We start from the raw sequence: 12,855 nt of genomic DNA, 5'->3' as shown, positions 1-12,855 counted from the left end.
GAGAGACAGACAAGCGCAGCCAGGATCAGTGGGGATTGAAGTGAGAACACAGGAGTCAAGAGTTGCAAATGTCCCGAGGGGCACATTCCGGCCTGGTCTTCAGGCGCTCACAGGTAGCTCACCTGCGCAGTGGGGACAGTGTGCACGAAGGGGCCGGGGTGCACACCACAATCACTGAGGGGAGGTCTGGGGTGGGGAGGGGAACCAGAGGCACTACAGAGAGAGCTCCCCTCACGTGACCCGCTAGAACAGGTTCCTCCTGTGTTGTCTGACAACAGAGCAATATGGAGCAGACCGGCCAGCCCTCCTGGGGGCCAATCACCATAAGGGGGGAATAGGGCCCGCCCACACGGAGGACAGGGGAGATGCGGACCATCAGCGGGAGGTAACAGGGCAGCACCTGGAGAAGACACCGGGAAAGGCCCGGGCAATGGGGCACACTGGCAACCCAGGAGGGGGAAGGGTGAGCTACAGACCTGGAGTCAGAAGGTCAGGGAGGATGGCAGCCTCTGAGAATGGGGCCCTGCCCCCTGTACCACTGTTCTTGGAGTCCCCAGAGTACTGGTGAGGGGCCACAACTGCCAACAGTTTCCAGCACAGCCCCACCTCCTCTGAAAGAACCCCCTCGGAGCAGGATAAAGAAACAGCAAGGGCAGCAGGTGTCATGCCCCCTTCCCCCGCACCCCCCCACCCCGTGCCGCGCCATCACCGCCTCGGTCACTGATCCTGCCCAAAGTCTCTCCAGTCAACTCTGGGGAAGAAATGAAGGCCTTCAATGCACACCTGTGTTTCCCCAAATACAACTTCCTGAACTTTCTTTCTGTCCCTGGCAATGGTTTTCTCCTGGCACCATTCCAGGTGTGCCTCCCTACGTAGGACAGCCGGTTTTCCTGGCAAGTGGTGCGCAAACGACCCCGCGCAGGCCTGAGCTTTCTGTAGGGTTACGTGTACCAAGTTCTCTTTCAAGAGGAAGTACCTCGATGTTACTTTAAGCCTCCTTACATCAGTGGTTCTCAACTGCGAGTCGTTCAACATGTGGCAGTGAGGCTTGGTTGTGATGCTGGCGTCTAGCGGGTTGAAAGTGGGGTGCTAAGTCTCCTACACTGCACAGGACAGCCCCCCCCCAACAAATGACCTGGCCCCAGATGTTAGTAGGGCTGAAGGTGACAAACTGGTTTTCCAGGATGCACGGCAGTGGGGCTGAGCTCAAGGGCGGGCGCTGAAGTACACAGATGATCCTCAGGGCTTGCCTGGGCCCTGGGCTCTGCCGTTACCGTGGAAGCAAAGATGGGCAGACCTGAGGTCAAGTTCTGACACTGGTTGGTTTGAGGACTACGGGCAAGTTACGAAGCCTTTTCCAACTTGAGTACCATGACGGAAGTACCACCAGCCCCATAATGAGGTAGAAAAAATTAAATCAGGTTAACGCAGGGGATTTAATTCTGCTTTCTGGGGTCCAAAAACAGAGACAGATGGGCTCAAGCAAGGCAAGTTTGAATCCCTGCCCAGGAAAAAGGGAAGCAGCCCAGCTTGGGAGCAAGGAACCCCCTCAGTGCTGGGGGAGAGCCAGCAGCTTCCCTGCAGAATGGAGCTGCAATCCCGGCTGGCGTCCTAGGATAGCCCCGTCGTCCTCAGAGCCTCCCCATCTGGCTCCTGTCCTCGGGGTGCTCTCCCCTCTAGCCTGCTGACATCCAACTGTGACCTCCCAGGGGCCACTGTCCTGACAGCAGTCGCCTGGCCCTCAGTGCCGCTCTTCTGCTCCGAGTCCAACCTCCTCATCTGGACATCCGGATTTCAAGCCCTGTCTACACCCCAGCACCAGCAGCCCTTCTGCAAAGGGTCAGCTCGGGCCTGCGCCAGCCTTCAGGCTGTGCAGAGTCCCTGCTGGCCAAAGGCACCGGACCTGTCCTGCTCCTGCCCCAGGCTGGCTTCCCTTCCTCCAGGGAGCCCCGATGACTCATCTGCTGGGAATGGTTTTTGTTTTTCTCCCCTCTGTGCTAGGTTTAGCCACCAGCTCTACTCTCCTGGGACAAAGCTAGTAAAGTGTGGTCAATACAACACCCCCAACCCCACCCACAGTCCAGTATAAGCCCCCCGACGCCTCCTCCCACAGATGCTCCCCAGTTCTTCCCGCGTCTATGCCGCCTCTCTCACCGCCCCTCCCACAAGCGGGCCGCAACCCTGGGGACCCTTTGATCTTGACAAGAAAAGAAAATTTGGGGTGATTTTGTGCTCCGACTGACCACGTGGGGAGACCCTCCCTCCCTCGCAGCTGTCCCCCGAGGGCCCTCCACCTCTTCCACCCTGGAGCCCAGCGGAGCGGGTGGCCAGAGAGGGGCAAAGCCCAGCCCCACTCCAGGCACCGTTCTCTCCCGGGTCCGGCGCCATCACCCTCAACCCCTCCCCGGATAGGCGCTCCCTCCCGGCCACCGGGCCAGCGTCCCCGCTCAGCTCACCGCAGCCCACTGACCCAGCACCCACCGGAACCTGCCAGTCGGATCCCCCGCATGGATTTTCTCTTGGAACAGCCCGCCCCAGTTGCCAGGCGACGCCGCTGACGGGCAGCTATCTGCCCCAATAGTAGACGTGAAAGCTGAGGGGGGCCTAGCCTCAGAAAGGAGTCAGCCAATGGCCATGCTCCTCATGGGGCGTGGGCCCTCGCGGACGGGGGGCGGGGCCGGGGCGGGGCCAGCAGGCCGGAAGGAGGGCCTAGGTGCCGGGGCGTTCCCGCGGGAGAGGCTGGGGAGGAGCTGGAAACCGGGCTGGGAGAGAAGCTGCCGGTACAGGGCTGGGCCAAGCGTGGAGCACCTGGGGAGGGAGCAGGAGCCCGCGCTGGGGTCGAGAGGAGCAGCTGGGCTGTGGGAACAGCCGGGAGAGAGAAGAGTGGGTCCAGTGGGGACAGTGAAGGAAGAGGCGGGTAACCCGCAGCGGGACGCTTCTGCGGATCCGGACCCAGGCAGCTCTCTAGAGACACCCCTCGCTCGCCCCGCCACCTCTGGTTTTGGCCAGGAGCCCCTCCCAGGTGGAGAAAGTGCAGCCTCCTAACCTGGAGCTTGTGCTCCTGAACCCCGCCCCCCGCCCTTACCTCCTCCAGGTAACCAGGTCCTCCGGCCCGCATTCTCGAACTCCTCCTTCCCAGCTGCATTTGAACGTGCCCACGGGCGTCCGGTTGGCCTAGTCGGTTAAGCGTCCCACCCTGCGTTTCAGCTCAGGTTGTGATCTCGGGATTGTGGAACTGAGCCCCTTGTCAGGCTCCGCGCTCAGTGGGGAGTCTGCTTCTCACTCCCTCTGCTGGTGCCCCAGCTTGCTCTAGGAAGGAACGAAGGAACGAAGGAAGGAAGGAAGGAAGGAAGGAAAAAAACGTGCCCACGGCTGTTCCAGCCTTGATAAACAGACTCTCCCTGACCCCCATCCCCTTCATTCCCACTACTCACCTTCCCTTCATTCCTCAAACCCTGAAGCCTGGCCCCAGGAGCCTGTCCCTAAATCCAGCAGGCACTTTGAGCCCTTACGTGGGTATCCTCCTTATTATCCCTCCTTTCTGGGCATCCAGGTCAATGGTCCCTGGCTTCTCTCTTCCTCCCTCGCAGGTAATTTCCACCCAGGCTCTGCTGGCTTCTGCTCTGCTGAGTTCCTCCCCTGCTCTTCCCCCCCACCCTCCTTCTATTGCACCTGTCTGCTGTGCTGACCCCCAAGCCTGCCCTTTGACCCCACATGTTTGCTTATCAGTCATCTCCCCAAGTCTGCACCTGAAATTCAGCCCAGCTGAAAACAAACTCAGCCTGTTCCCTCCCAAACTGCTCCTCTTTACTTCCTTCCTTAGTGCATGTCAGCACCTGCCATGCCTCTTCCCTCTTCCCCAAGTTCTGTTTTACTTTCAAGATAACTCCTGCATCCACCCCTTTCCTTCCAAGTCCCCAGGAGGCCCCTCTCCAGGCCAGACTGCAGTAACAGCCTCCTTCCTGGCCTCTTTGCCTCCTCCAGCCCATCCCCGGACTGGAGCCAATGGAGCACTTAATGCCCAAATACCTCTTCTGCCAGACTAAGAGCTAGTATTCCAGGATCAGCTGGGCTATTCATCAGGCCCCAATAACAGAGAAAGCCAGCTGATGGTTTTTACTGTTCCTCAAGTTCACAAGGAATGTTATTTCTCAGGGGCACGTGACTGCACCTGTAAAGTACTGTAATGATCCCTTTGAGTAATTTTTTTTAAAAGATTTTATTTACTTGACAGAGAGAGCACAAGCAGGGGGAGCCGCAGGCAGAGGAAGCAGCAGGCCTCCCGCTGACGGGGGAGCCCCACAAGGGGTGGATCCCAGGACCCCAGGATCCCAACTTGAGCCTAACGCAGGTGCTTAACTGCCTAACCGACTGAGCCACCCAGGCACCCCAAGTAATGAAAATTTTCCTCAAAAAGAACTTTAAACTCCAAAATCGTAGATTAGCAACAACTCTGCTGTTTGACATTCCATCATTGAGAATGAAACTTCCCGCTCCGGCCTGGAGAATGTAAGCCAACTTTGCCAGAGAAGAGCCTGGATCTCCAACCCAGGTGCAGAGCTGCAGAATAGCTTTGTGGTTCCCAAGGGAACGGGAGCCGGTGCACTTTGCAGGCCTGACCTGGCGCTGGTCCCTTCCCACTCGGCCCTGCTTTGCATCAAGTCTGTGGAAACACTGCTTCTTTCAGTCTTCACCCAAACTCCACTTTCCACGAAATCCGATGAAAGCTCGCTCTTTACCTTTGTCAGGTAAGCTGCCCGGGGTTCCTGGTGCAGTGGGTAAAGGAACCTGCTTTGCCAGACTCCGGGGTTGATCCTGGGGTTCTCAGGCTGGTGGAGCTTAGGGTCCAGAAGGGCAAGGGCCGTGCTTGTCCCTCCAGTTCATAGATGCGCACGGAACAGCGACGGGCTCTCGGCATCGCATGTTTCATCATCTGCACTTGCTGATGGCACCTGAGGTGGGGGATGAGGATTACATTGAAGGGAGGGGCTGGCTTGGGGGAATGGGCAGAGCCGTAGAAGAGAGGTTTGGGACGGATCAAGGGGAAAAAACAAGCACATTGAGAGGCTATCGGGGAAACAGGTGGGAGAGAAAGAAATATACAGGGAGGTCTAGGCTTAAAAAGAACTCAAAGGCCATCTGAACATTTTCCTTTCTTGTGTCAAAGATTTACGGCCTTTCCAAGCTCTTTTTTTTATTAAGCTTTTATTTATTTGACAGAGCATAAGCAGGGGGAGAGGCAGGCAGGGGGAGAAGCAGGAAAGCCGATATGGGGCTTGATCCCAGGACCTTGGGATCATGACCTGAGCCCAGGGCAGATGCTTAACAGACTGAGCCACCCAGGTGCCCCTTTCCAAGCTCTTTCGGCCCACCCTTGTCTCCACCCTCCCTGCCCATCAGATGCTTTCTGGCCATTTTCCAACTCTGAACCTGGACATGGGAGTTCCCTCCTTCCATGGTCCCTGCCTCAGGACTGCACCTAGCTGATAACAGCCTGCAAGGCATGGTTCCTCACGACAAAATTGGTCTGAGCACCAAGGCCTACGTGCCAGGAGAAGCAGATCCACGAGAGCCAAGTGTCCCAAAGCCCAGCCAGTCCCATGCCCTGCAGACCAGCAACACCAGGGGACAATCCCAGCTCTCCAGCTCATTCAAGTTAGCTTCCTGCCACCTGCAGCCAAGGTGGTGGAAGGATTGGGTCCCCCTGTACTTATGCACCCATGTTGACTCAGAGACCAAAGTAGTTGCTTTGGTAGTGTTCTGATCTCTAAAGCCAGGGACATTCCTGTGCCCATTGTCTGCACCTGGGACGGCACCTCCTCCCCCTCCCCCCCGGCTGGGCCCTGGCCAGCGGGAAATCGCTCCATGGCATCCACAGTGGCTGCCCAGTCCACACAGTCCGCCTGCTCTCCCTCACCACGAGCCGGCGAGGCTAAGCCACATCAGTGATATAATTGTCCTCCACGAAAAAGGCTTTTACGGGTCTAAGCACTAAACAAGGGGTTGGCCGGCTTATTCTGTGAAAGGCCAGAGAGTAAATACTTTAGATTTTTCAAGCCATTCAGCCTCCGTCACAACTACAGGATTCTGCTGTCCTTGCACAAAAACAGCCGTGGACGATACACAGCCGAACGTGGCCATGTCCCACAGGACTTTCAGGAAGGACACTGCAATGTGAATTTCATGTAATTTTCACACATCGCGAAATATTCTTCTGTTGATCTTTCCCAACCATTTAAAATGTGAAAATTATTTGTCACTCACTGGCTGTATTAAACAGGCAGCCAGCCAGATTTGGCTTACAAGTTAGTACAGTTCCTGTTGTGTTTTAATAATATTTATAGAAGCTTCAAATTTGCACATTTGTGTTACATACCCTTTAAAAACTGGGGTTTTTAGGAGAGAACTCCCAGTCACAGTTCTGGCCCCCAGCACGCGGGGACTCCACTGCATGCCTTGGTCTCAAGAGCAAGTTTGAAGTATCCAGAATTTTCAAACTCACTTCGGGTGTGGCTTGGTTCTCCAGCCCCTCCTAGGGTACATTTTTTGTTAAAAGAGTGGATTTGAAGTAAACGTTGGAAACAGTGACCTCAAAGACCAAGCAACGGACCTTGGGCAACTTGGATGAGCTCATTCTGCATGACCACTTGGAGTTTTTGTGATTAACAATTCTCAATGACAGAGCGGCCTAAAAGCCTTTGGAATGAATCCCAAACACTCAAAGGCATGAACAGTTTTTCAGTTTCTAGAATGTATACCTAATGAAGTTTGGATCCCTCTTTCCCTATCTGTGGAGCTATAGGTCATGAAGAAATTTGCAAAGTTAATAATATATATATGTTATGACATACACATGATTGGCTAAATAATAAATGTAGAAGAGGCAAATCTTCCCTTCAAAAAAAACCAAAAATCCCAATAATTTACATAGATGCTCCCAAGTCAAGAAGGTGGAGCCTAACCCCCCAGTCCTTAGGCAGGCTGTGCACAAGGGCTTCCTCCCAACGGGGACAGGATGGAAACAGGAGAGGGGTTAACCCACAATGGACAAACCTGACAACAGTGACCTCAGCCACGTGATCAAGGTCAACAACAACAGCGATGAGTTGCGAGGATGGCATCGGCCCTTCTGACCAGAGGGCCCCTGTTTGATGGTTGCTGAGAATGCCCTTGGTCTGGGGAGTCCCCTCCCAAGGTGACCACCTCCTCTCCCGAACCATAGCCCATCATGGACCCAGCAAGCACAGCTCATGCATCCAATCAGGTTGGCCTGCATGGCTAGGACCCCCAACATCCCATCAGTTCGTCCATGTTTCAGCTTTCTCTCGGGATCTTCTACCTACTGACCATGTCCCCCCACCCCACCAGCCTATTCTTCCGCTGCTCCGTGCCTTTGCGCCACCGTCCCTCCCATGAGCTCCTATCTCCCCTTCAGGGAGTGTTAATCCCTCCCAAAAGGAGGGTCTTTAAGGCCTTGGAGAAGAGAGGAGATCTGGTTGGGGGTGCTGAGGCCATTTCCCCAGGAGTAAGTGGGGAACCAGCCTCTCACGTCAGGGCCAGTGGGGGTGGTGGCCTCTCCAAGAGCTCCAGCCAACGTCCACATCACACAACCATTACCAGAGGTGCAGGGGCAGCAGAGAAGGGTCAGCTCCTGATAGTGACCACCCTGCCACCCAGCTTTTCATTAGGGGGCGGCATCTAGGACAGGATTCAGAAGGCAAGGTGGGCATGACCGCCTGGAGTCACTGTGAAAAAGACCATCCCCAGGGCACAGTGCTGACCGGCTGCAGAGGCATCAGCTAGCCCTGGGCAAAGGACGAGCCACCAGCCAAGGACGGACGCTGCCGGGTCCGGGGAGTTGCAGTGGGCAAGGAAGGCTCCCAAGGATGGACGGAAGTGACCATGAGATCAACATGCACTGTGAACCCGGGCCAGGCCCCGGTTGGCCCAGAGCCAGCGTGCCACAGTGGGAGGCACCCACCTTCTGATCTTCAGAACCTGTGACCTTACGTGGCAAAAGGGACTTGGCAGATGTGATTAAGTTAAGCATCTTTGAAATGGGGAGCTAATCCTGATGATCCAGGTGGGTCCGATGTCATCACAGGTCCTTCTGAGAGGCAGGCAGGAGGGTCAGAGGCAAAGGAGGAGATGAGAAGATAGAGGGGGAGGAGGGAAGGAGGATGCTGTGCTACTGGCTTGAAGATGGAGGAAGGATTCCTAGAAGGTGGAAAAGGCAGGGGAGAAATTCTCCTCTAGAACCTCCAGCAAGAACTCAGCCCTGCTGACACCTTGATTTCAGACGTGCAACCCCCTGAACTGTAAGAGAATAAGTTAATACTGTCTTAAGCCACTAAACACGTGGTAGTGTGTTACAGCAGCAATGGGAAACTAACACACCACTGCTCATCAAGGAAAGACTTTCTGCCTGCCATCTCTCCTCCCTCCCTCAGCTGCAAGCAGGCAGGGGTCAGAGACAGGCTTGCCAGATGTAGCAAATATAGATGCAAGACAACCAGTTTAAAATTTTTTTTTTACGATTTTTTATGTATTCATTTGAGAGACAGAGTACAAGCAGGGGGAGAGGCAGAGAAAGAGGGAGAAGCAGACTGCCCACTGAGCTAGGAGCCAGACAACCTGGGGCTGAATCCCAGGACCTGCAGATTGTGACCTGAGTCCAAGGCAGATGCTTAACCACCCAGGCACCCCACCCCCAGTTAAATGTGAATTTCAGATAAACAATTTTTTAGTATAGTCCCAAATGTTGCATGGGACATCCTTACACTGAAAAGTAGTTAATCATTGTTCATCTGAAACACAAAAGTTACTGGGCAGCCTGGTTCTATCTGGCAACCTTAGGCAAAAATAGCCACTGTGGGGTGCCTGGGTGGCTCAGTCGGTTGGGTGTCTACCTTCGGCTCAGGTCATGATCCCAGGCTCCTGGGATCAAGCCCCACCCCCCCAATCCATCAGCTCCCTGCTCAGCAGGGAGTCTGCTTCCTCTCCCTCAGCCTCTCACCCCCCCCCCTTGTTCTCTCTTTCACAAATATTTAAAAAACAGCAGCTGTAAGGGAAGAAGGGAGCAGGGAGAAACAGCACACTCCCCTGATGTCCAGGGCAGACTCCAAAAGGGAGAGGAGAAGTTTTAATATTAAATCAAGATTCAAGCTTTATTAGCCAAGACTGGACATTTTTAATTAATAAATTGAGACCTCTTGCAATCTCAAGTGACCCGGGACCTAATTTCCCAAGAATGGACAGAAAAAAAATCATGGGAAAGTTCTGGACTTTTCTTCCAGGATCAAGAAGGTGGCTCTCTCCCCCCATTACCATGGAACAGGTTCAAGGGGCCACAGAAATAAAAGGGATGGCATGATTGCACCTGAAAGGCAGTCTTGGACCAGTGACAGTGGGATAGAGGAGCTCTGTCTCTAGCCCAAGGTCAAGGTGCAGAGTCAGCCCCGAGGAAGAGTCCTGTATTTGCTTTGCATCCTTCTCCGCCCCCACCCCCCAGCCCCCTGGATTAGAAGCCACTGTAGGGTGGGAAACAGGCTCTTCCCATTTTCCAATGTGGCCATGTGCCCACAAGGTGGCGCCCGTGATCACGGCGAGATACCTTGCTATAGTCCTGGTTTTAAAAACAAAATCTTAGGGGCACCTGGCTGGCTCAGTTGGTAGAGCTTGTGACCCTTGACCTCAGGATTGTAAATTTGAGCCCCACTTCAGGTGTAGAGATTACTTACACATAAAGTCTTTTAAAAAGTTAAAAATTTCGCATGAAGGCTAGATTTATAAGATTATTGAGAATACAATACAGAAGATTCCTGTGTGCCCTACACCCAATGGCCCTATGATTAACACCCTACGTTAGTACGGCACATGTGTCAGCATTCACGAACCAATATTGATTCCTTGTTACGTGAGTCCTCCAGTTTCGCAGACTCTCCTCAGTTTTTATGACCTGGGCAGTTCGAGGCGTGCTGGCCAGGTATTTCGTAAGATCCCCCCCAGTTGGGATTTGTCTGAGGTTTTTCTCATGACTAGACTAGGGTTGTGGGTTTGGGGGAATGAAGCCTCCAGGTTTAAAGAACCTTCTCATCCATCGTATCAAGGTCACAGGCCATCACTGTGACTTATCACAGGTGGTGCTGACCTTGGTCACCTGGCCAAGGTCATGTCTATCTGGTTTTTGCATCGTACAGTCTCCCCTTCTCCTTCCTCTTTCTGTACTGTGCTCTCTGAATCATGTGGTTTTCAAAGGCTTGGAGCATATGACCATTACTTGGGGTTCTAGCCTCTTCCTGCCTCTCCAATTATCCAAGTACACCTTCATCTGTATCCTCAAAGGGGTCATAGGAAGGAGAAGGCAGCCGGAGAACAGCCGTGTGAGAAGGGCAAAGGGGTGCCACGACCCTGCCCTGTGAGCAGCACCCCCACACCTGTGCCCCCACTCCCAGCCACCTGGCCGGCAGAAGGTGCTCGGGAGACCGCTGCTCCCCCTCAATCCTTGCCAGCCTCCTTGTAATGATCAGCGAGCTCCCACCCTGTAATCAGATCACACCCCTTACCTGCTTAAAAACCCTTCAGTGAATTCCACCCTCCCAAGCAGACGCACGACTCCCCACACCCTGGGCTTGGCCATCTCTCCCTGCACGCACGCGAACCCCCCAGCTCTGATCCTTGACATGGGCCCTTCTACTCCACCAGATAGAAGCACCCCCACTTTCTCCACTCCCTCACCCTTCAGGCCCCAGCTCAAGTTCGCTCCCAGAGACCTGCCTGCCCCTCTGTACCCCTTCACCCAGATGGTGGCAACAAGAATTGGAGGCAGAAGAGGTCAAGTCCTCCGAAGACAGAACCGGGTTCTAGGACAACAGGAGAAGACCCTGTGGATGAGCCTTGGGGTGGGGGTATGGGGGATGCCCCACCCAGACCCCCCCTGGCTGAAATTCTGAAGTTGATTCCCGTGACTGCCTCTCGCCACGCCGTGGGGACCTGGGGCCACACGCGGCCCCTTCACAGTAGTCTGTGAACTCTACCATGTTAGTTACATCCTGGTCTGACAACCCACCAGTTCTTACCACGACAAAGCCGTGTTTCTGCTTTTGCGGTACACGGGTTTTTCTTCCTCTAAAACCATAAAAGGTGTCAAGACCTCCTCGTTGCTCAAATCCCCTGTGCACACGCTCCGTTGGAGGCGCCCTTGCAGCCGAGCTGAGCCAGGCCTGGGGCACAGCCGCTCACCTGCACACAGGCACTCGGGGGGATTGCCTTATATGGTGAAAAGCGCACTCTGCTGGGAGCGCCACGGGGCTCATAAAGGAAGTCCAAAGTTTCAAAATAGGCTTTGCACGGATTTTTTGCAGAAGGTCTGGCCTCGAGGCCCACAGCATGCTCACTAGCTTTCCGGAAGGGACAGTGTATCTATGGCAACCAGGAATTAGGTGTCAAAGTTACATAGAGGGGTCATCCTACTTCCTGCCCAGCAGTTAAAACAAAAAGAGATGCATGGGGAACTCGGGGCTTGGGGAAGGCCAGCAGAGAGAGGCAGTAGGGTATTCTCAATGGAGCAGAACCAGAGGAAGCTGCCGTTTTGGAGCTCAAATACGAAAATAACAGGGAAGGTGGCCACCAGGGAATCATAGGCCAGGCCTGTGGGAAGCGCCCAGCGCCCGGCATCTCAACGACCCAGCAGGAAAAGCACCACTATTCGTCCCACTCTGCAGACAAGGCAAACTGAGGCTCAGAGGGTGACAGTAACTTACCTACCAGACCTAGTGAGTGGGAGGGACAGACCAAGCCTCCAAGAACCCATCCCCCATGACACTGTGCAAGCGCGGGAAGCAAAGTTCGCAGCAGCGGCGTCCAATGCCATGGGCACGGGAACCCCGGCTGCTCCCAATGAGGTGTCGGGGCAGCAGGAAACACACCAGAGTTCAGAGACCGGCTTGGGGTTGTTTTTGGTTGTTTTGTTTTTTTTTTTTAAAGACAAAAATTTTAATTGTAAAATATCTCATTAAGTTTCATTTTGAAATAATCATAGGTTCACAGGAAGTTGCAAGGACAGAGAGGTTCACTCAGCTTTGCCCGTGGTGGCACCTTCCATAATTACGGTGCAGTGTCACAGCGAGGAACCATGTGATGCGTGTGTACGATCTCCGTCCCTTCATCCCATGGGCGGACACGTGCAGCCACCACGCTGTCAAGATGCAGGACAAGTTCCTGACCACACAGCTCTCCCTCGTGCCATCTCTCCAAAATTTAAAGTAGAGATGACATGTTGAAATAATATCTTAGCCACATCAGGTTAAATAGAAACTAAAATTAATGTCACCCATTTCTTTTCACGTTTTAGAATGTAGCTACTAGAACCTTTAGACTCCTGTATGGGGCTTCCTGTATGGGAACCAGCATCCTGTTTCCACTGGACAGCGCTGGCCGGGCTCAGACCCCAGGTGTCCGGCTGGGATGGGTCACCTGACGTCCCCGAGCCTGGCTTCTCTGGAGGAGCCCAGCCCCTTGGAGTAAGGGCGCTATTGTTCACTCCCTCAACCCATATCCTGAGCGCCCGCAGTGCGCTGGGCACTGCACGGAGGGTGTGGACACAGAAGCAAGGCCCACTGCTCAGAAACAAGTGTCTCCACCCCCCCCAGAGTGAGGGAAGTGGGAGGTGGGGGGGGCGGTCCCACAAGGCCACCCCACCCCCGATGCCTCCCTGAGCTCACTCTCAGGCAAACAGGAGGCAGGGGCGGTGGGAAGAGCTAGGTACCCCCGTGGAGAAGGTGCTGGTGTGCATAGCTCTTGTTCCCCATCAAAGCACCCCCCCCCCCCCCCCCCCCCCCCACCCCCCCCCCCCAC

At 54.6% G+C, this 12,855-nt stretch overlaps 1 long non-coding RNA gene across 1 annotated transcript; it reads right to left on the bottom strand.

Annotated features, from left to right (window-relative positions):
- Nucleotides 1-4,439: 4,439 nt before the first annotated feature.
- Nucleotides 4,440-11,254, bottom strand: LOC121103406. Its single transcript, XR_005835572.1, has 2 exons — nucleotides 11,079-11,254; nucleotides 4,440-4,952 (listed from the first exon to the last, which is right to left on the bottom strand). It is a non-coding gene; the product is annotated as an uncharacterized LOC121103406 (long non-coding RNA).
- Between the last annotated feature and the right edge of the window lie 1,601 nt (nucleotides 11,255-12,855).

The sequence above is a fragment of the Ursus maritimus genome, unplaced genomic scaffold (assembly GCF_017311325.1).
Source record: "Ursus maritimus isolate PB19 unplaced genomic scaffold, ASM1731132v1 scaffold_19, whole genome shotgun sequence".
In the NCBI taxonomy this organism is placed as follows: Eukaryota; Metazoa; Chordata; class Mammalia; order Carnivora; family Ursidae; genus Ursus; species Ursus maritimus.
Note: the sequence above shows the minus strand (reverse complement) of the source record. Positions and strands in the feature narration are given on the sequence as shown.